Raw genomic sequence first — 27,623 nt, forward strand, 5'->3', positions numbered from 1 at the left:
AACATGCCTACAGGATCAAATATAATGAACTGATAAATAAACGTTGATATGGATTAAGCTAGGAGAAAAAAGAGCTTTGTTAGAGCTGCTTATTCTCAGTGTAAGAGAGCTACTGCTTCAGATATATCTGAGAGAGGAGAGTCAAAGGAATTTTATTAAGCTCTGATCAATTCAATATCATTATACAAGTTTTTATTTACAACTTATTTTTTTGTTTTACACAGTAATGTAATTCACAAGTTTGAGAAGGTGATTCTTGAACATGGCAGTATATGGCAGATATCCACTCCCTTTAGATAATGAACCGGAGGTTGAATATGTTTTTCTAGTTTATGAACATAAAAGAGGGAGAGGTTTCAGGACAATTCTCAGATATACTATCCGTACTTGCTTTGTTCCCTTGGGATTTACAGGCACTAGGAGGAACCCTCCATTAACATATATTTGTTATATGATGATAGAATGGCTCCTGGGAGGGCTGTTCTTAGTCAATAGATGAAAACCAAATATTCAGCATCCATAATTGGAATCAGAGCCAAGTACGTCACCACAAAAGGGCAAAAAATTATAAAATTCAAGACAGGGGAGGTGGTGGTGGAGAAAACGCCACAGAATAAATTGCAAGAGATATGACAAAGGGAGACTTCTTAAAACTTGATCATTGGAGTTTAATTGGTTATTTTAAACAAATGAAAAGGAGGAACCAATAGTGCCTAAGGTATGGACTCTGGCTGATGAGGAAAATTCAGGGACTATGGACAGAAGTAAGGCAGATGGGAGGTGAGGTGAATACACACCGTGTATGCTTTTGTCAGCAATACCAAGGCAGTGTAAATGGCATCCAATTCATTTTCTCAGCAGTAGTCAGCAAGCACTTCCTATCCCCTACCATGTGTAGAACCATCAGAGATACCACTGTAGGAAAGAGAATGATGTACAAAACAGGGTTTCTACCCTGAGGAAGTTGGAATAGAGCTGAGAATACAAGCCTGGTGAGACAGCTTGGGTATATCCTAAGCCAGTACATCTATAATAAGTTAATGCTAAAAAATAAAGGAGAATATGTATAATATGTACTATATATGCATTACCTCATTTATTCTTCATAAGTACTCTATGAGGTAGCTATTAATATCAGGAAGGTGAGACTCAGATAGTTGAAGTAACTTACTGTCATATTCCTTTCAGGGTGCCATGACAAAATATCATAGACTGGGTGGCTTATAAACAACAAATATTTATTTTTGGCTGTTCTGAAGACTGCGAAGTCCAAGATCAAGGCAGATTTGCTGTCTGGTGAGACACATTTTCTAGTTCATAGGTGGCTATCTTCTCTTTGTGTCCTCACATGGCAGAAGCGGACAAGGAAGCTCCCTGGGGACTCTTTTATAAAGGCACTAATTTCATTCACAAGGGCTCCACCCTCACTACCTAATCACCTCCTAAAGGGCCCACCTCCAAATACCATCTCATTGGGGAAGTAGGTTTTAAAATATGAATTTGAGGTGGACACAAATATTCAGGCTATAGAACCTACCTTCTAACATGTAGCTAGTAAGCGGCAGAGCCAGGATTCAAACTCAAAGAGAGTCTGACTCTGGAGCCTTACCTTTTGCTTACTATATTCACTGTCTATCACAAAGGGTTGTCAGAAATAAGATTTTTTTTTCAGGATGAGGACTTTATGCTAAGTTGGAATAAGCATTCTCACTTATGTCTTATGTTCTCTCTTATTCATATGCATCCTTCTGGTCAAGAAAATGTTCAATTAGGAGGAAAATACATGGGCAGCTACAGAAAACTAGGAAAGTTCCTTCATTGGTAGGGAGTGAAAACTCCCACCCTTTGGCCCACATGTGCACACCCTCTCCACCAGAAAATAATTCCCATGGGACAGGCTGTTTGCATGCTTCACTGTATCCCCCAGAACTTAGGACAGTGTCTGGCACATAGTAGCTGCTCAGTAAATATGTGTTGAATCAAATGAATGAATGTGGAGAAGCTAGTGCGGGATAAGTAGGAATCAAAATAACCCTGCCTGTGCTGACTTTCCTTTTCTGCCCAATGTCTATTGAAGATATTCTGCCCATGTCTATTGTCATGCCCATCACATGTCATCAGTCCAGAAACCTGGTCTATTGAAGAGTTGCCCAATAGAGAAATCCATGAGCTTGCACGGGACAATTTTCCTCACACAAGAGGCCACCTCGGGACACCCAGTGTGGCCTCACATTGCCCTGAGGCTGGCCCTGCCCCAGGCACAGTGAAGCCAGCCTTGCTGAGTTGCTGGAAGCTCTGGAAATAGCATCCATAATTCTTGGACCTGAGCCCATCACAGTCTCTCCACTGGATCAAGTTTCCCAGTAGAGAACTAATAGGGCAGCTCCAATACTCCCAAATCCTACTTTCAAATCCATACTCTGTACTGAATAATTGGCTTCCTATTTCCCAAAAAAGTTCCCCATAGAAAATGTGACACATTTTTACTCCTGTTGTCCTTGCTAAATAGGTTTCTTTGTAGGTAACAACCAAATTTCCAATTCAGTTTTCAGCTGCCCTGTCTGAGAGGGTATATAAAGATTCTAGCTGTAAAACCCATGCTCTGACATCATACATAAGGCATCACTTAATAAGTGTTTAATGGTGATAGTGATTTATTTTTTGGCATGGACCAAAATGAGCTGAGCGGTGCCTAACACCCTTACACATACAATGGCTTTGCAGCCAGGTCCAGAAGAGCTGCTGTGACCAGGAGTCACAAGGTCAAACAGAAAATGTTCTTTTTTTGCATCTGGCCACTGATGTCCACAGGAATTATGGATGCAATAACTTGATCTCTTTGTATTGAAGACGAAAAAGTTCTTTTAGGTAAATATTTTCTTGTATATCAATACCACAAAATAGCCTGTGATATAGACTCATACATGGAGTAACTGGAATTCTAGTGTGTGAAGAGTCAGGTTGTTTACTTAATGGTGGATAAAAAAAATACCAACCTAACCTCACTATTAAAACTTGCCACACAGTGTCAAATTTCCTTGAGAATTCATTTAATGATGTCATTCAGCTATTTATTTAGAAAATAAGTCTTTATGAATAAATTGCTCTGTAGTCCATGCTTTGGGAGATCAATAAGATGTGGAGACTAAAGTTCCTGGACTTGAGTTTACAAATGACACAGACCAAGGGAAATACATATGCTGGGGTTCATATATGTAAGCCACTAATAGACAGTGATTAAAGAGTAATGTTATATTGACTGTAAACCAAGATTAAATCAGGTAAATTTAACTTAAATTCAGGTATTCTGATGGTATTCATTGTTTGTCCATAGAGGTGCAAAAATTCAACCCACGCCCAATCCATCACTCCATTGCATGCTGTTTGAAGGCATCATCAGCATGAGTCTGATGCAGAACCACACATACAAAGCAGATGTTCTACTCCAGGTGTTCAGGAATTCACTGGCTCCTGATGAAACGTGATGGCAGTTCTCCCTTCCTCACTCCTCCCTCCCTTCCTTTCTTCTTTCTTTCTTCCAATTTTTTTTTTTTTTTTTTTGTCCATGCTGAGTTGCATGTGGGATCTTAGTTCCCCAACCAGGGATAGAACCCGCCCCCCACTGCACTGGAAGTGCTGAGTCTTAACCGCTGGACTGACAGAGAAGTCCCCATTTCTTCCATTTTTATGGAGAACCTACTTGCTACAAGGCACACTGTTTGGTGCCAGGGATTCAAAGACAAATAAGCAATGTCCCTTGCCCTGCATAGATTCATGATCGACTACAGAAAAATGACAAGGAAAGAGATAATGGTAATAAAAGTGTGTAGATCTGACATTTGAATTGAATGCTCCAGGAGTTCAAGGGAAAAAGCTATTTATTTAAGAAAAAGACCGTGGGTTTTATGATTTTCAGGGAAAGTGTTCTACAGCCAGCCTGATCCATCAGTCAGTCCTTGGCTAAGGGGATGGTAGGTAAGTGATGTCCGTAATGACCAAAACTGTCAAGGCAGCTCTCATTGTAATGGAGCGCAAAAGAGAGAATGCTATATTATTATATATCTTTTCTTTTTAAAAATAGTTTTATTTGAGATATAATTCATATACCAAGCAATTCACTCATTTAAAGTGTACAATTCAGTGGTTTTTAGTTTATTCACAGATGTGTACAATTGTCAGCACCAAAAATTTTAGAATATTTTCATCACCTCAAAAAAAATATCTCATACTCTTTGGCTGTTATGCCCCTGTTTCCCCATCTCCTCTCCCTCCCAGCCCTAAGCAACTGTGAATCAACTCTCTGTCTTTATAGATTTCTGCTCTGAACATTTCATATTAATGGAATCACACAATATGTGGTCTTTTATGACTATCTTCTTTCACTTAGCATGTTTTCAAGGTTCATCTATGTTATAGTATGTAACATCACTTCATTTATTTATATGACCAAATATAAATATATTTTGTTTATCCATTCATTGGTTGATGGACAGTTGGGTTGTTTCCACATAAATCTATTTCTGAGAATTACCCCTGGGTAGGAAAATCAACCAAGAAATAAATCCAGCCTGTGTTATCAGAAACCCAGCCTATAGAGCTGCAAAGCTTCCCAACCCAGAAGAAACAACACTATTTAAAATGCACAATTTAATATATCACCTTCTAAAGTACAAGGAAAGCATTTTCATCCAAGAATTCCCAAGAAGTATTACAAAACAATTTATTCACAAATAGATTACTTAAATATTTTTAGTTTCAATGCCTTTTCAAGGTCACAGCACATGTTAAAATGAGGAAAAAGGGAGTAAGAAGGGTTAATAGCTGGAAGGAAATCTTTTATTAATCCTTGTTTCATGACATAGAAGCTACTGTCACTACCACAATCCACTGAGTGTTCCCCATGGGTCACAAGTGACCCCTTTTGGGGAAGTGCCCCTATACAGTGGAAACTGAATTAACTACCACTAAAGATGTAGGGGGTTGAAGGAAAGTAAATAGGACTGGGCATCAAAAAACATAGTTTTGACTCCTGTTCCAGCCCTTCGTAGCTATGTGTTCTTGGGCAGGTCACTTCCTGGCCTGTGCTTTGGGTCTCTCATCTGTTCAATGGACTGCTATTATCTAGCTTGCGTGTTTTGCAAGTCTAAAACATATGAAAACTCTGTGAAAAATAAATTATAAAAATAGCAGCAAGTGTCATCATCTCCAAATCTTTAAAAATTATCACATTTCTTCATTGGGCTGAGGTATGCAAGAAAGACTAATATTTAATAAGAGTAGCTGGAGATGAAAGTCCAAAAGCTTTCTAACACTTCCTTACAATTTATTTCCCCAAACCTTTATTACTAGAGCCTCAAGTAAGGAAATCAACCAGGCTTATAATATGTACCAATTTCTGAAATTTAAAGAAAGCTTGTAAGGACATCTGCTCCACCTCCTGTCTCCAGATATTAAACTACAAATGTGGAGACCCTGGACAAGAGCAAGTTATGGGCTGCACTGACTCATTTCCTATAGGCGACCAGTCTTCAAAGGGATAGGAAACCCTTTAGTTTTGCAAATAATCAATAAAAATGGAAGAAAGAACCTCACGTCTGATCCTATGAATACATGTGTTTATCTCAAATCTAAAACAAGAGAAATAGTCTTGGTTAATTTCAATAGCATTCGAACTTAGAAATCTAAGCTGTCTTGAAAAAATTTCACTTAGCATTGTAAAATGGAAATGACAATCTTGATTCTTCTTTCTGGAGAAAGTAAGTGTACTATATTGTAAGGAAACTAGAGAAGAACTGGCAAAATGTCCCAGGTAACCTTGACCCATGCATGGAACCATTGAAAGCTAGAAATGGAAGGCACCATAGCAATAGTATAGTCTATGCTCCCAACCCACTCCCCACCCAGCACACATCCCTCACTGTTCCAAAGATAAGGCAACTATGAACAGAGGAAGTGACTGGTCCAAGGTCACACAGATTAGTTAATAGGAGACTTGGAACTAGAAATATGGTCTCCTGATTCTCTATCAAGAGGCCTTTTAACTAAATTCCTTTTTCTAACCCCTCTACTGACTGATTCAAACTAAGTAAATAAGAGTAATCTCGTATATTGTATTTCTATTAGAATTCAGAATTTAGAGTTGATGGATTATCTATTCTACTTTCTTATATCTTAGATGAAGAAATGGAAGATTAGAAACATTAAGGAATTCTTCAAAGTCACATAGATAGTGATCAGCTAGGAATAGTACTGATCTCTCATACTTTGAGATCAATTTGTTCAATACTCTTTCCATCATGGTGTTGTGTGTTGTTTCCTCTCCTAAGTGTTCCAGTCTTATCAGTGTTTGAAACTTTGCTTCTTTTTAGAGTGTGGCTAGGGTCTATGGTCATCTGCAAGGAAGGTAACAAACACTAGGATACCATGCAGGGGTCATTTTTGCTTCCTTACTCTCACTTGCAGAAATATGGGCCTTGCCATTAGACATCTTCACACTCTACAATGAAGTCATTTGTGGATATATAGCCCTGAAAATGCAGTAAAAATATATCTTTGGATATTAAGCAAATCAAATTGTGTAACTGATTATACCACTCCCTTCTAGATTTCAACTTGAGGTTCAAAACAGGTAAAATTTATACCTAACATGTTTTCAGTGGATCTAATGAATGCACTACCATGAACAAAATCACATCCTACTTCTAGAGCATGTAATAGCATGCTTTATAAAATGTGCCTCCAATAGAAATATGTAATATTGCTACCTGACAACACAGAATAATGCATACTTATCAATAAACTAAATTGCCTGATCCCCTCTCTTTTTTTAAAAAAAACTCTTCCAATACAAAATTAAAGGAAGAATATCATTGGTGAAAAATAAATTAGATATTTGAAATTTGTTCAATTTGATTAACACAGGCAAGAGAAACTAAAAATGAGATATAATGTCTCTCATTTCTTTGACTCCTAAGGCCATCCTTTCTCCATGCTCTGGTAAAATTCAGCATTATATTTTAAATCTAGTCACCATATCCAGTCTATGTAGATCTTCTTATCTGTACCCTCAATAGCCTTACATACCTCTATCCCAGGACCTGCCACATGGGTTACTTGTTCTTCTCTCCAACTATGGTGAGATGTTGAGAACAGGATTTAGTCTTATTCATTTGTCCATCTCCTGTGTTTATCAACAGAGTCATTTGGCTTGAGCTGAGTAAATATTTGCTAAATGAATAAAAGTTTGAATAAACAAGTGAATAAATAAATATTGTAAGTTGATAATAATGAACGTGAATGACTATCCTTGTGCTTCTAATTGCTGGAACACGAACAAAGTATCTATCTATATATCTACTTATCTATCTATCCATCCATCTATTATCTACCTGTCTATCTATCTATCTATCCACTATGGTAGCTCATTCTCAAAACATAACCCATAAAATCAAAATCTCATGTGAAACAGCATAACAGAAAATACTGTAATATTGCATTCCATTTTCAGCAAGCTTCAGGAAATAAAAACTCTTCATCATTTGGGTAACCAGAGGGAGATAATGGTCCAATCTCAGCTAAACAGTGCTATTACAAACACAAGTAACTGAACTTTATGTGCATTCCAATTTCCCTTGTGATTCCAATTAAGATCACATCAATTAAGTGAACTTATCATTTTGCATCATGGAGTTTTTGAAAACTGTATAAAATTCAAGTTGGCATTTTCTCCCTTCCCTGATAAGGAAGGAACATGATTGCATCACACTGATTGCATATTTAGCTCTCAAAGCAGCTGTATAAACATTATAAGCAATACAGCAAAACAGAAAAAAAAAAAAGAAAAACGTGTAGAGGCTAAAATCAAAGGGCACATTTCTGAAACAGAGCATGCTGTGGGCAGTTGATTCTGAGAGATGATTCAGAAACATGGATCTAGTAGAGGAGTGGGCGCTGCAGAAGAGAATGAGATGATTATAAATCTCTCCCCTCCCTAAAATTCTAGTCATAATCTTTGTACATAGACCCTTAAGTGAACTTCCTTAGTGACAAATTTCCCCATTGTCAGGCTGCCCAGGGCAACATCTCCAGGATGGGAGTATGGGAGGGGGATGGGCAAGTGCCTGTTAGACATTCCTTAGAGAGGTTAGATTTCTCTTACCATCTTCCTCCCTTTTAGAAAACCTTACAAAATAGCCAGACCTTCAGTAAGCTATTTAACCTCTCAGTGTCCTGTTCCCGCTTTTTTTTTTTTAATCAATTTTTTTTTTTAATTACACTATACTAGGTGTGCTTTATTTATTTATTATGGCTGTGTTGGATCTTCGTTTCTGTGTGAGGGCTTTCTCTAGTTGTGGCAAGAGGGGGCCACTCTTCATCGCGGTGCGCGGGCCTCACACTGTCGCGGCCTCTCTTGTTGCGGAGCACAGGCTCCAGACGCGCAGGCTCAGTAGTTGTGGCTCACGGGCCCAGTTGCTCCGTGGCATGTGGGATCTTCCCAGACCAGGGCTCGAACCCGTGTCTCCTGCATTGGCAGGCAGATTCTCAACCACTGCGCCACCACGGAAGCCCCTGTTCCCGCTTTTATAAAACAAGGAGAATAATTCTAACTACATGATAGAGTTGATGTGAGAATTAAATGCAATAATGCATGTAAAGCACATTAGGACCATAATACCCCTCAATAAATGATAGCTGCCACAATTACTGCTCTCACATGTTGCAGCTACTGTTCTAATGAGATTGATCTGTGCAGTGTCTGGACTGGGAGTGCTCCCAACAAAACCTGTCCCCAAACTGCACTCTTCTCTCCCTGATAATGCTGCGGAGAGATGACCCAGAATTACAGGCAGGGCCATCAACGTCAACAGTCTCCTTTCTAGGAAGATAAAATGCATTTTCTCCTTAAAATAAATGTCGGTTGGGTCCCCAGAAAATATAAGAATCTGCCTTAAAGTGCCAATACTATGGCTAAAAATGATATAGTAGAAGAAAGATAGAAGATCACATAGTAGAAAAAGGTAGAAAATCAGAGTATGGCATTTCAACTACCTTTTGGGTTAAGTTGGCTTTTGTAAGCTAGTCCACAAACCTGCATACAATCATTACTCTGTATTCTAGGTAAGGGCTGTAATTGGAGTGTGTTTTTTTGTGTCTGGGGAGACTTAGTGCAGCAAGGTGGGCAGGATAAGGAGGATATCTCCATTTTACAGGGAAAGCAATTGAGGCCCAGGGAGACTGTTACCCTCACAAGGCTTCAAAGATGAAAATAATACCAATATTCCAGGTCCAGGCCAGCTCACCGAGATCTCAGGCCTGAGATAAAGGAGTAGCTCATGGCTGCTGGTAAACACTTCTTCATTGCTTTTCTAGAATGCCTCCCCACTCCCAACTCCCTCTTCTCTGTGATGTTATATTTCTGTTTCCCTTCAAAATGTCATCTAAAAATTACAAAAGAGAATGGAAGGAAATCCACTGCAGTGTTAACTATGGTTTTCTCTGAGAAATTGGATTATTGTAGTAATAACTTTCTTCTGTGTGCTCTTCTACATTTTCCAAATGTTCTGCAATGAATACCTTATAGAATAGAGTAAGCACATTATAAGTTCCTAAAAATTATCTTAAAAACTCTGCTAAAAGTTTCACAAAGCCTTTCTAAACTAACCCCATTTATCTCTAACCACTCCACTCACTCAAAGCTCATGGATTTGGCTCTTGAAAATTTGTACATACTCTTTCTTTTCCATTTCTGTTCCTTTCCTTCCTCTTTCCCTTCCTTCTCTTATCCTCCTCACTCTTTTTTCCCCCTTTAAGTTCATATTACCTAACAGCATCTGTGCCAAGAGATTTAAAAATTACTCAAATGGTAATGAAAGCATTCTAGTTGTTAAAAATTCAAACAATGTCAAGGTTTATGGAGTAAAAGTTAAAATACTCTTTCATAATTTCTTCTCTCCTCAAATGCCATTATTCTCTACCTATAAGTTGTAACTGTTAAATTTAGTACACATTTTAAATTTTTCCATATTATATGTGTATTTGACTATATATTTGTATGTATGTCTACTGATTTTTTTTAAACAAATAAACCTGACAATCATTTTTTTTCCTGCAAAGCAACTGTGATTACCGCTTTGAGATGTTAAGGTTTGACTATGAGTCAAGGGCTTGCAGGTTAGATGGACCAGACCCATCTTTAAGAGTATCCTTGTCTGAAGGCCATGGCCATGGTGACCTTCACACAACCCTCACCATGTGGCCACACATATAGTAGCAGCACAGATGGGCTGTTGGCTGTTGAACCTACTGCTGACAGGTGCAAGTGCCGTGCATAACGTGCTCTCTAAAAATAGCATCCAGAAAGAAAGGGTCTCACGTCTAGCCCTCTGGGTGGCCTATGATAAAATGTTCACCCTGTTAATACTGAGTGGAAACAACACTATTTCAACATACTATCACCTGTGTCCACACTGACAGTTGTAATGAGCTCTGAGAAATCAGCTAGTTGGTTTGATCAAAATGATAAATTGAGGATCTCTTCAAGAGCCTTAATCACAAGAAATCTAAAGAAAAAAGGTGAGAAGACTGAATGTGTTTTGCAGGATGAGATCTGATTCTCTCAATTTTCTGCAGCAATTTTGCCTGAGATCCTCTCTTCTCCTACCAGCCTTTCTTAGTCGTGACCTTTTCATAATTTGCTAAACTTCTGTAAACATAAGGGACTCTTGCCTACCATTTGGAAAGTTCTGATGAAAGAAAACACTAGACTTCTGCTTCCTGCATCCCATTCCCATGACAGAAGAGAAGAGAAGAATGCTTCTATAGGCGCTGATTTGGGGGGATGCATTCTAAAACAAGAATCACGAAGCTAGAAGTCTAGGTTGAGGTAAGTACCTCACTTTTATGCGTTCAAGGAAAACGTGAGTGCAGAATACTCACCCAAAGAAGATATTCATCTACCAAGCATTTATTTAGCTGACCACCTGTTGTGTTAGCTCTGCCATATTAGGCAGTGTGGGAGGGGTCCACCACCGTCCTTAACATAAAGTAATACTGCAAGTGCTAAATGATGGGATTATACAGGTGGCATCTTCCCTTGGGCACCCTCCAAATATTCTCCCTGATTTGATAATCCAAGTCAGACCTGATATGACGTTATGACTAGCACTATTACCTTTACTACTACATAAAAGCACAGAAAAGAGTGACAGTTAAACAGAATGATAGTTTGATCTTTGGTCATCAATTGAAAATTACAAAGGATAAAATATGAATGTTAAGAGAAAATGTCACTCTAGTCGTTCCAAATGCCTCGGATGTAGGTATATGCTTAAATCTTGTAGAAGAGTAGTTAGTTGCTTCCCTATGAATGGGTGCTTCTTTATTCTGGTAAAGAATCTAGCTACTTGAGAAGAAACTATCTATATTAGACTGGAAGAAGTTTGAATAGTATGGATTAGCATGGAAGAGGCAGATTTTAGGCCTAAGCCACACCAAAAATTACTCGTGAAAATTTCCTCAGTTCAGATCCACTTCTGAACTGGATCTCATCTGAATTCTACCATTTTAGTTGCATGTGTTTAGTCGTACTGCCTTGCATTTTTTTCTAGCTGTTACATATGTTTATGTCTTGTCTCCCCAGTGCACCTCTAAGTTCCTTAAGGACAGGCACTATACCTATTTGGTATCAAGTAGTCTTTGGTATCAAATCCACGTAGGGTTGGCTTGGCCAGCAGTTGCCGAGAAGCACGTGAACCAGTGTGATGAGTGAGCACGCACATGCATCCCTGCCCTTGCCAGGACCTTTGCCCAGCTCTCCCGGGGCTGATCCACGACCCCATGGGAGGACAGCATTCCTTGATGGGAGAGCGGCCCCCTGTGATCCGTGTACACTCACTCTGTCCTGTCTGCCACCGGGGTCTCCACATTTTCCAGTTCACCTTCCAAGTCACAGTCAGTTCCCTGCTCAGGGAATTTCTTCCAGCTGGGGGCACGTGGACTTGAGCCCACATTCCTGGACACCGTGGTTACTACTTGGCCATCTGTAGGGGGAGAGTGGGTGCCTGCAACATCTGGGCTGCCTCTGGACCAAAACGACCCCATCCCGTGCCCAGCCTCCCTCGTGCGACCTCCCCGCAGGGGCAGGCCAGGTCGCTGGTAACTGGAACTATTTTTGAGGAGGCAGTTGGCAGAATATCTTCTCCTCCACTGCCCAAGTATCCCACAGTCTCTATTCTCCATGCCAAGACTGAGTAGAGGATTGAAATAGGAGCAAGAGAGGGAGCAAGGCCAGAGAGAGGAGGGAGAGTTCGCAAAATGGCTTGGTAGGAGTCTGGAGCCGGAGACTTTCTATTCCTGACCCTCCTACCAATTCTGAGTGTCTCCAGAGGCCTCAGTCTGCCTCTGACATGCAGTTGTATGGAACTAGAATCCTGAGTGAGAGAGAAAGAGAGAAACTTCTTGTTTAATAGAAACTGAGACGTAAAAAGGTGAAGTGACCTACCCAGGGTCACAGAGGAAGTTCACAGCAGGGACAGAGCCTGACCTCAGAAGAGAATTGGTGCTACTTCCTTAGGCCCTTTTGTTTTTTGAAGGCGTGTATCCATTTTAATTTCAGATCGTCATGAGTTACTGCTCAGGGTAACTTCTTTCCTCTCCTCTGGGCACGTAGAAGACTATACATTGCCTGCCCCCCCACCCCACCATGTGGTTGAGTGAGCCTGTGACTAGTTCCAGACAGGCAGAAGCCTTCAAGAGCCAGTGCATAATTTACTGAACTCTCCTTCTGCCGGCTATACAAGTCAAGATGCTTTTAGACCCTTAAGGCTCTCCATTGACCTGAGATGAGCATGTGGTATGAGCAAGAAATAAACCTTTGCCATTTCAAGCCAATGACATTTGGGAGCTGTTAATTGCTGCAGCAAAACCTAACTTGTGACTGACACAGTATCATGAAAGTGAATTTAAAAGTCCCACAGCATGATAGCACCAGATTTTTTAATTAGAAAGATCCCAAGAGATAATTTTACATGAAGGAAGTCAAGGGCCAGTTTCCTTGACCCCCTACCCATACTCAGACTTCTTTCTATTTTAGTATACCTTCGAGTGTATTTAGTCCAACTGAATTCTAAGGCATGGGTCTCTTTAAGACATTACCAGGTGGTCTTTGACTTACCACTTGAAAATCTACTTGGAAACCTCTAGTAATGGGAAGTTGTCACACTTCCAAAACATTCCCTTTCTTTTGTTTCATTAGTCAGTGGTAAAAAGTTTATCTTTAAGGTAAATCAACATTTTTCTGTAATGTATATTCACTTGCCCCTGTTCTTTCTTCCAGAGCTACAGAGAACATGTGTCATTCTCTGTTTATGTAATCCTTCTAAATAATTTAAACAGCCTGAACACTCTAAATTACTTCTCCATGTTGAACACTCCCCAGTTCCTTCATTCATTTCTTATGTTAAATTATTTTGAGGTCTTTTATTATTCTATATTTTTCATCAGGACAGGTGCAGTCTGTAAATATACTATTAAAAATACGGCACCCAGGAGTACACATAGTACTACTGAAAGTATGGCCTAGTTTAAATTAGGAGTTTGGGATTAACATATACACACTACTATGTATAAAACAGATAAACAACAAGGACCTACTATATAGCACAGGGAACTATATTCAATATCTTATAATAACCTATAATGGAAAAGAATCTGAAAAATTATACACATAATTTTTATAATTATATGTATAATTTTTCAGATTCATATATATATAACTGAATCACTTTGCTGTATACCTGAAAGTAACACAACATTGTAAATTAACTATACTTCAATTTTTAAAAATGGTAAAAAAAAAAAAGTGTGGCCTTACCCATGCGAAATGAAATGATGTTATTATGTTCCTAGATCCATTAAACCTAAATTTAACAAAAACAAAAGGCCCCAACTTAAATTCATCAGTTTTAGATCCTGATTCATTCATTACAATTTTAGCTACACCCTAGGCTTAGTGCTATTCCCCAACTTTAGCTACATGCTCCTAGGAAATCATCAGTCATTGATACACATAATGTTGAACTGGACAGGGGCAAGATGAATTTCTGAGGAACGCCAGTGAAGACATCAATTGGACAGTAATGATTCTCTGAGTTCATTCACCAAGCATTTGTATGTTCTCCTAGTTGTACTACACGCAACTTGCACTGCTCTGTCCAATACACAAGGTATGAGAGGATCTATGAATCCTTGTCAAATTACACAATATGATGTTTACTCTATTCCCTTAACCTGCCAGCCCAATGATAACCTGTCACAAAAGGATATGTAATTAGTTTGCTACCCTCTGCTTTTACTAAATCCATACTGGTTACTAGTGACCAAATCTCCATCTCTAAGTACATATAACATGTTCTAGAGCCCTATTTAGGATTACTAACATGTGTGCTGGTTCATCTGTATTTTTCCCTTTTGGATGTATTGTGCCTTCATTTACCCAACATGTGTTCTGTTTCTCATGCTTTCTTGAAGAAAACAGGCTGTGAGTTGGCAGTGGTATTTACATATACCCCTTGAGTACCCTGAGATAAAATTTGTTAAAACCAAGAGACAAAAGAAAACCAAGAGCAGGTTGTATTTTCTTAGAATTTTTTTCACTTATTCTACTGATATTTGTTCTATCCATTCTTGTCTGAAAAATCATTCTATCAGAGAAGACAAGTATGAATTAGGAATTTGAGATTAAGAGTTTATAATCTAGTGAACTCAAGAAGCTAGGGTTCCTGCTTTTTGGGGGATCCATGAATTTGCATGCACAATGCTTGTGAATGTTGACTGCATGCTCCTTCTCTCCTCTTCTTTCATCCCTTCACCACTTAACATATTTCTCCCACTTACTCTCTCATAAACCCTTTTCTGTCTTTGGTCTATATAGTATAATAAGATTCTCTAAAGAGTCTATGGCCCTTGATATGTTAATGGTCCCTGGTGCTTAGCTGACTTCTGTGTATAGTGGGATATTCGATAGATTTGGGTTGGATAAGCAAACAAATACTTCAGTGTTGTTCTGTCTTTTCCAAGAAAAGACAGTTTTCTCATTTTTATTCATGCTTCAAATAAATGTGTCTTTTAAAAAAAGGGTCCTTTTCCCCCCTGAGCTCTTTTTAAGCTTTAGCTTTTCCTGACACAATGCCTGTGTGCATGCTGTACTTTTTTTTTTTTAATACATTCTATTGCTTTTATGATCTTCTTATCTTTTTTTAACATGAGTTCACATTGATTTCTCTAATTAGAATATAATTAGAATAATTCTTCCCTGTCCTCATGGGATGAACTTTACGCATAGCTAAGCTCCCACTGGTGGTCTTTGACAGAGCGCTACTCAGATCTCACTTTCCAAGCACCAGTAGTAGCAAGGAGCATAATTATTGACAATCTCCAGGCCGCTGTGCTTTCAGATCCACCCCAGTGTTCGCACAGAGGCCATGCTTCCCTCAGGCTGTTCCCAGCCAATGTCTGAAATAGTCGGGCTACTCTGGCAATGGTGGGGTTCCTGGAACAGGGCCATTCAGGCCCAATGTTGGACTCTTCTTTCAGGCAATTTCTGCTCAGGAACTGCCCACTGGCTTCGCTGAGATGTTCTCCAAGCCATCCTACACAACTATCTTAGCACAGCCTAGCTCGATAACTTCACTCCTTAGGGTGAACTGGTCCCTTGCTTGTTTCTCTGATATAAGCTGTGATAGAATGGAAGAAAAAGGTCAGAGGCTCCAGACCTGGCGGTCCAATGATTCCTTACCTTTCTGGTCTTCTTGGCTTTCCAAGTTCTCACTGGGAAGGATAGTGAAACCCACGCCAAGTACTGTTTCCATGATAAGAGCTGTCTTGTCTTTTGGGGCCCTGTGGGGTGATTATCTTTTCATTTGCCCTGGGATGCTATAGTCTTTTTTATTTAGTTTTCATCAGCAAAACTAACGATACTTGAGATGCTAAAATCTACCACTTTCCCATTTATGTCTTTTTTCTATCCCCCCCATTATCTGTGTGGGGAAAATCTGTCAAACCTCAACAGATATTTAGAAAAGAATCTGTGATTAAGGATTCTTGCGTTTGAATAGAAATAGCAGTTTAAAATTTTCCTTGGATGAGAAGCTAGCTTCTGACATTGCCTAAGATGGGACCATTCAGCAGCATGTCAGACTTCAGTGCTGTTTGATAAACATAGAATCCTCATCTCTAGGGAAGTCTGTCTCCAGAGAATGTGGCAAGTAGGATGAAAAAATAAAAGACAAAAGAAAACAAAACCCAAGCCACTAGCATTTGAAAAGGCAGGCACTTCGATTTCTCCATATGACCTTTGAAGCACTGATCGTTAAAGCGGAAATAATCAGAGTGCAAGAGGCAAAGTGGTGATAAAACAGAAAAGCCATTTATAAAACAGAAAAGCCACTATTGAGTGAAATGTAATTTCAAAAAACACAAATTCTTATAGTACTCTTTGCCATGTTTGGATGTCGACATGCCATCGAAGGTGAAGTTTCCAAAGTGTAGGTGATTATTATCAATCTCTCTAGTTACAAAACCAAAGTGTCTGTTCCATATTCTGTAAATTTCTGTAATAAGTAAGTATGATAGGGGAAGTTTTATAGTCTAAGGAATCCTTTTAAGGTTCCCGAAATCACTCCATTTCAGAAGCCTTCTATCCTGCCAATGACCAAGGTTTGTGGGTAAGTCAGGCCTCCCTCTCTAAATCCTATATTTGTTCTGGTCCCAGGGACAAAAATGCCCTTCCTGACTCTACACGTGGGTTTACAGAATAGATCCACATATGCAATAAACCAACTATTTTCCCTATAATTTCTCCCTCAATTTGCTTCCTGGAAATAAGTGGGTATAACTCTCTTTGTAGGACTTTGGAAAAATACCGAGGAAGCAGGGACAATTCAGAGCCTATGTTTTAAGATCTGCCTCAGCTGGATAAGATACCAAAGGTTTCATTTCCTCACCAAAGACGTGCAACCTATGTATCTCGCATTTATATATCAGAATGAACATACATTGTTAATCTAGAATTACACAACCCACGCAGACAACACGTCAGTGATTTCTGCTTTTCTGCAATGCTTCTAATATCAAAAACATTTTCATTTCATAGTCTGCAACCTGGGGGACTGACTTCTATAGACTTTATTTTCCTTCTGGAAAAACAAACATAGCTTAAATGTAGGCTGATAATAAGCAGAAGAGTCAAGAAGAAAATCATTTTGATCTCTATATATGATGAGAGAGTAACCTACTGTGTGTGTGGGGCAGAGGACAGCCACAAAAATGCTTGAATGAGTTGTCCCAAAAGTAATCAGAAAGTAGCTCATGAGTAATTTGTGTGATATTAAAGAGTAAGAAGGAAAAGGATGCAGAGTTGGGAGATCCTGTTCCTGAGTTTTGTCACCCCCTCTATTCCCAGTTGTCACTTCTTTCAGCCTTTGTCTTAAATGTCGCTTACCTAGGAAACTCTCCCTGACTAGTCCTGCCCCATGGTGATTACTCTTTTAGCCATGTCTGTTTAGCACCTATTCAAGGTATGGTCCTAGATCATCACATACTTGCTCAGTGAGTATTTTTTCCCTCGTTGTTTCAGGTAGCTAACATTGTTTGTTAGTGGTGGTGGTGTAGGTGATGATGTCGGCCTGATCACTGAGAATTTAAGAGGAGAAAAAATAAACTTGTGAGTAGAGACAAGGCCTATTTCTCTTGGCTCTCTTTCCTTCTCTTTTTCATCCTCTTCTGTGTTTAGTATTATAATTAATAGATGTAAAATAAGCACATGGTCATGCGTAGGCACTTGAGTTGCCTGGAACATGCACCAACACCTAAGTCCTTTCTACTCCACGAGAGGTCTGAAGACCAGTAACATGGCATCACTTAGAAGCTTCTTAGAAATGCAGAATCCAAGGCCCTACCGCAGGACTGAATTCTGAACTCTATATTATTAGGGGATCTTTGGGTGATTTGTATGCATATTACAGCTGGAGAAGCACTGGTCTAGAAGATACTCATCTTCCAAGTCTATCTGTAGCACCTACTTTTATATACCACTTAAGTGATGATTCACCATAATATCCTGGCTTGCCTACTGTTGGGCTTTGTAAAGCCATGTAGAACTTCAGTGTGTCCCACACATTTTATTCTACCTTCGGCTGTTCAGTGTTGCTTGAGGGATGTTAATCTTATATGCTCAAGCAGACTATATGTTCCTTGAGGGCAGTTTCTATCCTTTGTGTCTCTTTAAATCCTGTTGGTGCTATGCCCATTGTGATACGCATTAAGTAATAACAGCTAAAACTTGAGAAGTCACTACGTGTTACATATTTTACTAAGCACTCACACATTATCACATTAAATACAATCACTCGACGAAGGCTCTGCTGTTTCTTTTTTTAATAATGAGAAGACCAAGGCCTTAGAGAAGTTAGCAAGTTGTTGACTGAAACTTGAATCCATGTCTGTTTGATTCAAAAGTCTGAGATGTTACCAACTCGGTTCTATTGCTCTCTGATGGATTGATGACTAAACAAATGTATTTGATGTTAACCTGATACAGTGGAACTGAGACCTGCTTTCATCCAGCCTGGATGCTGTCCTGATAGAAATATTTCTTAAGGGAAAACAAACAAACAAACAATCTTTCCCCTGTATAACCTCTCCGATCTTTTCTACATCCTTTCTATCCTGTTTTTCTCCCTGCTGCTGTATTTATTAACTCCCTTCCCCTCTCGCCTCTCTCTTTTTGGTTTAAGACCATAGCTTGTGTCCTCACCTTGCGTAAGTCCTCCGAGGACAGCATGTGGCCTGGCCAGGCCGAGGGGCACTGCATGAGGAGCTTTTTCAGGTCACAGAGTGGATGTGTTTGCCGAGTGGAAGGATGACCTTTCACTCCCGAACACCCAGAGGGCCAATCAGTCTGTCCTTGCTCCACTGAGAAAAGTGAATGGAGTGCTTGCCACTTGAAACGAGAGTAAAGAATAAGTGACTCTAAAAATACACAAACCCCAAGCCCCTCAAAGCCGAGACAAAGCTGAAACACTCTGTGTTTTAGGGCACCCTGTGTCTGGCAGGTGATGGTGCCTTTTCTCCTGCCTCCTCTGACCATGTGAAAAATCACTTTACTGGAAAAAATTCCCGTCAGGCCAGCGAGCATGTGCACATTTGCACCTCAGCTGCATGCTGCCCCCGGCATGTTCTCTTCTCTCGGAAGCACCGGGGCCAGCGTTTCCACTCGGGTGCCTGGCAGGATGCTTATGTAACCATCACCTGCCAGGAGCCACTGACCTACACTCTTGCCCTGGACAACCACACCACCTTGACAGACACGAATGTGAGGCCAGGGGGCACCCAGTGCAGCTTTGTCAGAATAGATCCTGCCAGAAACATAGACTCCAGAACGGGTCAGGGGCCAGGAGAGACCACGCTCTGGGAGAACTCCCAATGGGAAAGACAGTGCTCAGGTGGGCTCTCCCACTCCACAGCGCCCCCACAGCAAAGCAAAGGCATCAAATACTTCTGCCTTTGAAGGCCAGTAAGTCACACCCTCTACAGTATATGCATATGACCATAATGTTTCTGTGTTCAGGAACTTTCAATTTGACAGTCTTCCTTAAACCTGGGAAGTACCTAGAATTTGCAATCAGAGCAGCTATATGTACCATTCATCTCTGGAATTCACTATCTGTACAGCCTTGGCTACATCACTGGCTTTCAGAAGTTTTCCATTTCCTTAGGTGACAGGTTGGATCAATTTTGCTAGCCTCTCATGTGGCTTCAAATTCTGGCATTCTCTGATTCTAGTGATCTCAACTTTAGCCTGCTACTTCTCAGGCTCGTTTTATCCACTCCAACCTGAGGAGAAAAAGAGGTATGACTAAAGGTTAAAGTCTGTAGCTTATACCACAATCCTTCTTCATCTGCCATACATTTATATTCATCAGTGACAGCTGAATACACTTATATACAGCTAGAAACCTTCCCCAACTTGTGGAACCCATGTCAATGTACTTGTCCAAAATCTTATATGGGCTCATTTAATATAGGTCATTCACACTGGGCTCTAGCATCACCCTCCTATAAATAAGGAGGAAAATTAATTTAAAAACCTTTCTAGAAGAAAGTGCCTTTGCACTCCAGCCCCTGACCTAAGTGTTGAAGTTCAATTACATGAGGAGAGATCACAATTAAGATGCAATTTAATGACTCCTCATTTTATGTAGATGAGATTTCTGATTGCGAAGAATCAATAAACTTTGCTTAAGCAACTCATCAGCTGCCCATCTAAGCGCTGCCTTGTCCCTTCTTTGCTAAATCTCTCATCTCATGAGCCAAATGGAAGAAATGTTCCTGGAAATCTGAAGAATGAAATAATGAAGCCGCTCAGCTTTTCCCCAGAAGGCCGTAGATAGTAATCACTGTACAGATTGTTTTCTAACTCAGAGCTTAGATTATTTCAAAGCCCTACATGCAGCCAACAAGGTTCTTTCTAAAGGCCACTCTTATTCAAATGCCTGAAAGACTTCTAAAGTGATTTGAAAGACATTTCTGCATCTTGTAGAGATGAATCCTTGTAGAAGTCTGCACTCTTGTAACCAATTCCATGCTCCATCGAACATATATTTTGGTCAGCAACTCAGAACACAGAAGTAATAGTCATTAACACTGGAGGGAAAGAGAAATGAATTTGCAAATATCTATTTAGAATCCCATTTGTAGTGAATTCATTTAAAACCCAAATCATACAGACTTGTCACTCTATTACAGCTATTGTCACCATAATGTTGTGTAACAAACCACCCCCAAACTTAGTGCCTTTCAGGAACAGGCATTTATTGTCAAGTTCACAGGTGTGCAGACGTATGGTGCTTCAGCTGATATGAGCTGAGTTAGGTCAAGTGGTCCTGCTCCAGGCTTGGCTCCAGGCTGGAGATTGGGTTCAGTTACTCTACGTGTGTTTTCTTGTTCCAAACTGAAGGGGCAGCGCGACCAAGGCACAGCCTTCTGATGATTAATCACTCAAGGACACAAGATAAAAAAATTGCAGGAGCACATTTCAGACCTCTGCTTGGGTCCTGACTGCTGATGTTCCTTTGGTCAAAGAGTCACACGGATAATCCAGTGTTAATGGGTGGGCAAGTACACTCCATCCTGAGTGGGAGGGGAGAGAAGTTTCACTAAACAATATCCCAAACTATCCCAAATGTCTTTAGCTCAGACATTTAAATAAAAACCCTTTGGTAACAGCCTGGCTATTTCTGATCCTAGTGATACAGGTTTTCTAGGTTTATTAAAAATCAGTAGTTCATAAAGATATTTAAGTGAAGTAGCCACTTTTCCAATAGCTTGTTTTTATTTAAAACTTTCTTCTTAAAGCTCTCTGCTTCCTGTGCTAGAGCATGTGGTTAATATTTTAATAAGGAAGAGATAAGTGGAAGGTTTATTTCAATTCAATCTTTGGCTGAGAGTCAGAGCATCCCGAGATGGCTTTGAGACATCTAACCAACTTGGTGTCCAAAAGCCCTATAAATGATTTTTCTTAGTTGTCAGTTTTTTGTTTTTTTTTTCAATCACAGATATAAGCGTTTTACCTCTTTAGAGTTAAATTGATAGGTTTATCGTTTTCCCTGGTTCTTCTGTTCTCTTTCCCTTGGCTCTTTGAATACCCTCCCTACAAAACATCAGCACAGAAAGAAAGGTCAGAATTATCTTTCAGCAATGAGCCTGACTCCTGTGCTCCCCAGGCTGCATGTTTATCCTCACCTAACTTCCCTTTGAAGAGAAAATGTTCTTTCCCTAATGGAAATTAAATTATTTACTAGCTACTTCCGTTGACTAGGTCACTTTAAGGCAGTTTCTCAATATGGGCACTAACGACATTTTAGGCTGGATAATTCTTGGTTGCAAGGGGCCTGCCGTGCACTGTAGGATGTTGACCAACATCCTTGGTCTCTCTCCCTAGATTCAGTAGTACCACCCCCTGTATCACGACAACCAAAAATGTCTCCCGTCATTGACAAATCACACCGTCAGTACCACCTCTGGATGGGGATATACGTATACATATAGCTGATTCACTTTGTTGTACAGCAGAAACTAACACAACATTATAAAGCAATTATACTCCAAAGAAGATGTGGAAAAAAAATCACCCCTGGTTGAGAACCACTCTCTTATAGTAACCAACATTTAATTCAGATATAAAGCAAGAACATTTCTGAACTTAGACCAGAAAACTTTTCTTGTAGAACAGTTTAAATTAACCTTAAAACAGAAACCTAACTGAAGTTTATCATAATATAAAGTTTTTTAAAAACTGAAATGTATATATATGTGTGTGTGTATATATACATACACATACACACACACATATATATATATATATATTCATTAAACAGTTTTAGAAAACACATAAAAGGAGAGTCCTGCCACCGAGAAAGCCTTCTGAAATGAATGATTATAATCTGTGATCACTAACAAGACAGCACCCCATCTGCCTGGCATGCTCTCACCATCACAGGAACTATTAAGATTTTCATTTTTACACATGAGGAAAATGAGGCAAAGAGAGTGTAAGTAACACACCTGAGGCCCCGCAGCTAGTAAAATGCAAGCTAGGACTGGAGATGCCTGAGCTTTATGTCTCTCAGGAAGGAGGCCAGGACTCCATTCTGTTAGATCGTATGTCTTTCAGAGCTTAGGAGTCTCCTCAGAAATTTTAGCACATTTTTTACATCAACAATTGTATCAAAGAGAAGGGTGGAACGAGGTCCCCTTGAAAGGAAGCAGAGTGATAGTGTACCAGGTAGAATCAACCTTATCCTGCCTCATTACTCCCTCCTTAAGCACTAGCCCGGGACACTCATGCTGCTTCCCCATGGGTCTCTGCATGGACAAAGCAAAGAGATGCCCAGGTAAAGTGATCTGAAATTCCGAACCCTTGTAAACTAAAATACCTACACTTTCCTACATAAGGCCTGAATTTCTTACCAATCATAAAGTTTAGCCTCTTAGAGTCCATGGTTAGAGTGGGCGGTGCTGGGGCAGATGCGTGTTGCAGGGATGGCTGGTCGCCTGGGGGCAGAGGCGCACTGCTCTCCAGGGCCGGGCAACCGGCACATTTCTGCTGGGCTGCTCCTCGGAACAATGGTGTCCATCTGCATCTTGTTTCTCAGCAAAAGGACCCCCCAATGCGAGCTTAACCCTGGTGCATCCCGTGGCCACCTGACTAGGCCTTACTTCCGTCAGCAGTTGGACATCTTCACCTCCAAGATTCTGCTAGCCTGCAAGTCCTTCATCCTGGAGGTCACTTCTATGGCTTCCCGGTCCTCAGCACTTCTCTCTGCCAAACAGCACCATCCGCGCCTGTCCGAGGACCCGGGCACGGCCACCGTAGCAGGTGGTTGTCACAGCCATCCAAATCTTCTGCCACAAGAAGCACTTCACCAAAATACAATTCAACTGCTGCGTCCTGTCACTTTAGGTACAATCCCAAATTCCTATTCTGATATGAAGTTTAATGTCCTTGGAATGCTGTTTGCGGCTGTGGGTGTTTAGCTGTGTCACTTTATCCAGTGTGGGTAGGAGCCAAACAGCATGGGTTGGGTGTAAACACCACTCAAGTGCAGGGCTACCAGGCGCCGGTGTCTTCTGCTGTGTTGTCGGTGGCTGTGCCCTTCTTTGAGTCAGTGTGTGTGGAAGAGAACCATGTGGTCTCTGGTGAGTTTCTGCTTTGTTTGTGGGCCTGCTACCTGGAATCATAGCTGTCAGGGTGGACTTATCAATTTACTGGATCAGTGCGTACACTTCAACGGTCACCCATGACATATTTGGGCACTTCAAGTTCTGACTTGCTTCCTTTGGAGGACGTTTTATTTAAACATCTACTGTCAACTAATCAGGGTCTTGGCATGTTATGTAACTATTTGGTATTCTTGCCTCTGCCCATTTGAAACTCAGTAAATAGGAAGGAAGTATAAATCGGTACAAGGTACTCAACTGGGTTTTTGTGGAAAAAAAATTCACCCCAAAAGGATAAAAAATGTAAGTATGCCAACTAGATTCAAAGAAGCAAGAAAAAAAATTCCATTGCAAAATTTATTGAAGGGTAGTCTGCTAGATGTAAGACAAGGGAAATTTTATTTATAAGTGCGACCCTTGTTTTTAGAGTCTTTCTTTTTTACTTAATTACTTAAAATAAAAATGGCTTAGACTTTTTTTCAAATAGGATTTTATGAAGTACAAACACCCATGTGTTACCTTACATTCACATATTCACTTACTCTAACACAAGGTCTCATCAGTTCCTCCCTGGTGTCAGACCCTATTCTGGGCACAGGAATGAGTTAGACCCAGACCTGGGCCTGGAGATTTCCTGGAGCAGCAAGCCCAAGGGTCTGACTCTGACATTTGAGGCCTCCTACCACCTGCTGTTTCCCACAGCTGGCCTCGCTGTGGACAGTCTTGAACTTTGGTAGCCGCATAATACATCCTGCTCACACGTCTTCCACTGGACTTTCCCTGACCTTTCTCTGTCCACACAGTCCAAATTTCCACATCTCAAGATTGAGCATACAGGCAGTGTGGATCTTTGGAGACCTTCTGAACTGAAAATCTGGAGGCCTGGATTGGCCACTGCCTCTCTTCCTCTAGTCTGAGTGACGAATAGATTGAGAAGTCTGTATAATGGTCATCAATTGTGTTCTGACCTGCTCCAGGCCCCTGCAATGTGATGCTGCAGGTTCTGTCATCAGGAGCGGAGTTTACATCTCCACCCCTGAACGCCTATTGGCCATGTGACTTGCCTTGGCAAATGGGGTATTAACAAGTGTTACACAAGCAGAGGTTTGAGAAACATTTGCTGTTTGGGGTTTGCCCTCTTGCTGCTGTTGAAACCTTGAGAAGACCATGCAGGTGAGACCAGCTAGCCTACTGACCATGTAGCAAAGCTAACTGACAGAGTGAACGAATCCCTTCTGTTTTTTGGTCCTTGGTTTTTGGTTAGACTGGAGACTGAAAATAACTGTAGTATTTAGAGTAAGAGTTTGGGAGTCAAACAGACCTGGATTCAAATCCCAGGTACTTTCCCTAGGTGAGCAGCACAGGCAAAGTTGCTTCATTTCTCTCAATCTGAGTTTCCACAACCATAAAATAAGGGCAAAAATAATAACTTGTTTGGGCTATTGTGAGGATTACATGAAATGTTGTAAATAAGATCCCCAAGTCAGTACCTGGTTCTTACTAAGAACTTAATGGAGTATTGATTACTATCATAATTATTATTTCTACCACTGCCATTGTATACTTGCAGTCTCATCCCACCACCATCGTCTCATTCAGGAGCGTCTTTCCTGACTCCGTCTCCCACACTCCTCTCCCTGGCCTCACCCCCCAAGCCCTTGGCAGCCTCTCATAACACCTTAACTCTCAACTCATATCTAGTTCACCAGCTATGACTTTCCACACTTTTAATCTTGGAATAATTTTAAATTCACAGAAGAGTTGTAAAGATAGTAGAGTGTCCATATACCCTTAACATCTTACATAACCCTAGTATGCTTACCAAAACTAAGAAATGATCATTAGAACAGTGTTACTAACTAAAATGCAGACTACTTGAATTTCCCTGGTTTTCCCACAAGCATACTTTTTCTGTTCTAGGATTCAATCCAGGATAACATGTTGCATTCAATCATCACGCACCCTTAGCCTCCGTCAATATGTGACAATTTCTGGCTTACCTTGTTTTCTATGACCTAAACAGTTTTGAAGAGTACTGGTCAGGCATTTTGTAGCATGTCTCTCAATTTGGGTTTGTCTGATGCTTTTCTCATGGGTAGACTGAGGTTAGGGGTTTTTAAAAAACCACCACAGAAGAGAAGCACCATTCTCCTTACATCATGTTAAGGGCGCTTGATATGCACATGACTTATCCCTAATGATGTTAACCTTTATCATCTAGCCAAGCTAGTTTTTGCCAAATTTCCCCACTGTGAGTTTATCCCCTGCTCCTTCTAAATTTTCTGTCTGGAAGCAACTCACTCAGCACAGCCCATAATCAAGAGGTGGGGACTTAAGTTCCACCTCCTTCATGGTAGAATAGCTATACAAATTATCTGGGATTCTTCTGTATGGGAGATTTATCTCTTCTCCCCAATTATTTATTTATTCAATCATTTATTTATATCAGTATGGACTCATGGATATTTTTTACTTTGGGTTATAATCTAATGCTATATTTTTTATTTTGTTCCTCAAATTGTCCTAGCCTTGGTTAATGGGAGCTCTTTAAGTTGGTTTCAGTGTTGCTTTGACATAGCCCCATCATTTATATTTTTGAGCACTTCTTTATATTACGGCATGTCAAGTTGCTCTAGGCTCATCTTATATTTTTTCCTGCCCTAGTCCTATAATCAGTCACTTTTCCAAGGAATCCTGTTTCTGCTTATTGGAGAATGATATTAGAAATAAAGATCAGGGTGCTGGGTATGTTCATTGCTACTGGGGTTCATTGCATCTGGGCCCTTTCAGCAGACAGAACAAAGAAATATATATGTGTGTGTGTATATATATATATATATATATATATATATATATATATATATATATATACACTAACCAATATTTATACACATATTTTAAATATTTCTGTGTGTATGTGTGTGTGTGTATCTCTATAGCTAGCTAGGTAGATAGACAGATATAAAATCATAAGTTCATGCTGATTCTTTGACTCTAATCCAGGAGCCCAGGATTCACTGTAGACTTCCTTCTTTTTTTTTTTTTTTTTTTTTTTTAATTTATTTATTTAGGGCTGTGTTGGGTCTTCGTTTCTGTGCGAGGTCTTTCTCTAGTTGTGGCAAGTGGGGGCCACTCTTCATCGCGGTGCGCGGGCCTCTCACTATCGCGGCCTCTCTTGTTGCGGAGCACAGGCTCCAGACGCGCAGGCTCAGTAGTTGTGGCGCACGGGCCCAGTTGCTCCGCGGCACATGGGATCTTCCCAGACCAGGGCTCGAACCCGTGTCCCCTGCATCGGCAGGCAGACTCTCAACCACTGCGCCACCAGGGAAGCCCCATTTTTTATTTGTGACTTCTTTCTTTGACAGCGAGAGTCCTGACTCCCATCATCTATAGTTTATTTACTTATTTGTTCGATTTTAGTGTAAGTGAAAAGTGGTTTCAGAGTTCAGCAACCATTTTTAAATTTTTGTGTTTATTTTCTTATTTCTTGATCTTTATTTTTATGTAGTAATCTGTTCTTGTTTCAAGGATGCAATATGCTTTTTCATGTTCTCAGGCCATTAGTTATAATTTTCTGAGGTTTTCCTTCTCTTTTACCCTTTTTATTCTTTCTCTCTGTATTTGTGTGTGTATGTGTTTGTATTGTGTGTGTTGTATGTTTGTATTGTGTGTGTATTGTATGTGTTGGTTTCCATGTTGAAGAATTTCTCAAGTGTCTTGTAAACCTTTGTTGTCTATGCATATTTAAGAGCGGGACACTATGTGATGGCCGTTGTCGGCGCGTGTACGGGGTGGCGCCACAGACCGCGCAGCGGCTAAGCACTGCATCTTGGCAGACAAGCCCTGGG

The 27,623-nt window shown here is 40.3% G+C and overlaps 1 pseudogene; it reads left to right on the top strand.

The window, feature by feature from the left end:
- Nucleotides 1-23,097: 23,097 nt before the first annotated feature.
- Nucleotides 23,098-24,073, top strand: LOC103001259 (solute carrier family 35 member E3-like; annotated as a pseudogene).
- The last annotated feature ends 3,550 nt before the right edge of the window (nucleotides 24,074-27,623 follow it).

This window comes from Balaenoptera acutorostrata, chromosome 1 (genome assembly GCF_949987535.1).
Source record: "Balaenoptera acutorostrata chromosome 1, mBalAcu1.1, whole genome shotgun sequence".
NCBI classification, from domain to species: Eukaryota; Metazoa; Chordata; class Mammalia; order Artiodactyla; family Balaenopteridae; genus Balaenoptera; species Balaenoptera acutorostrata.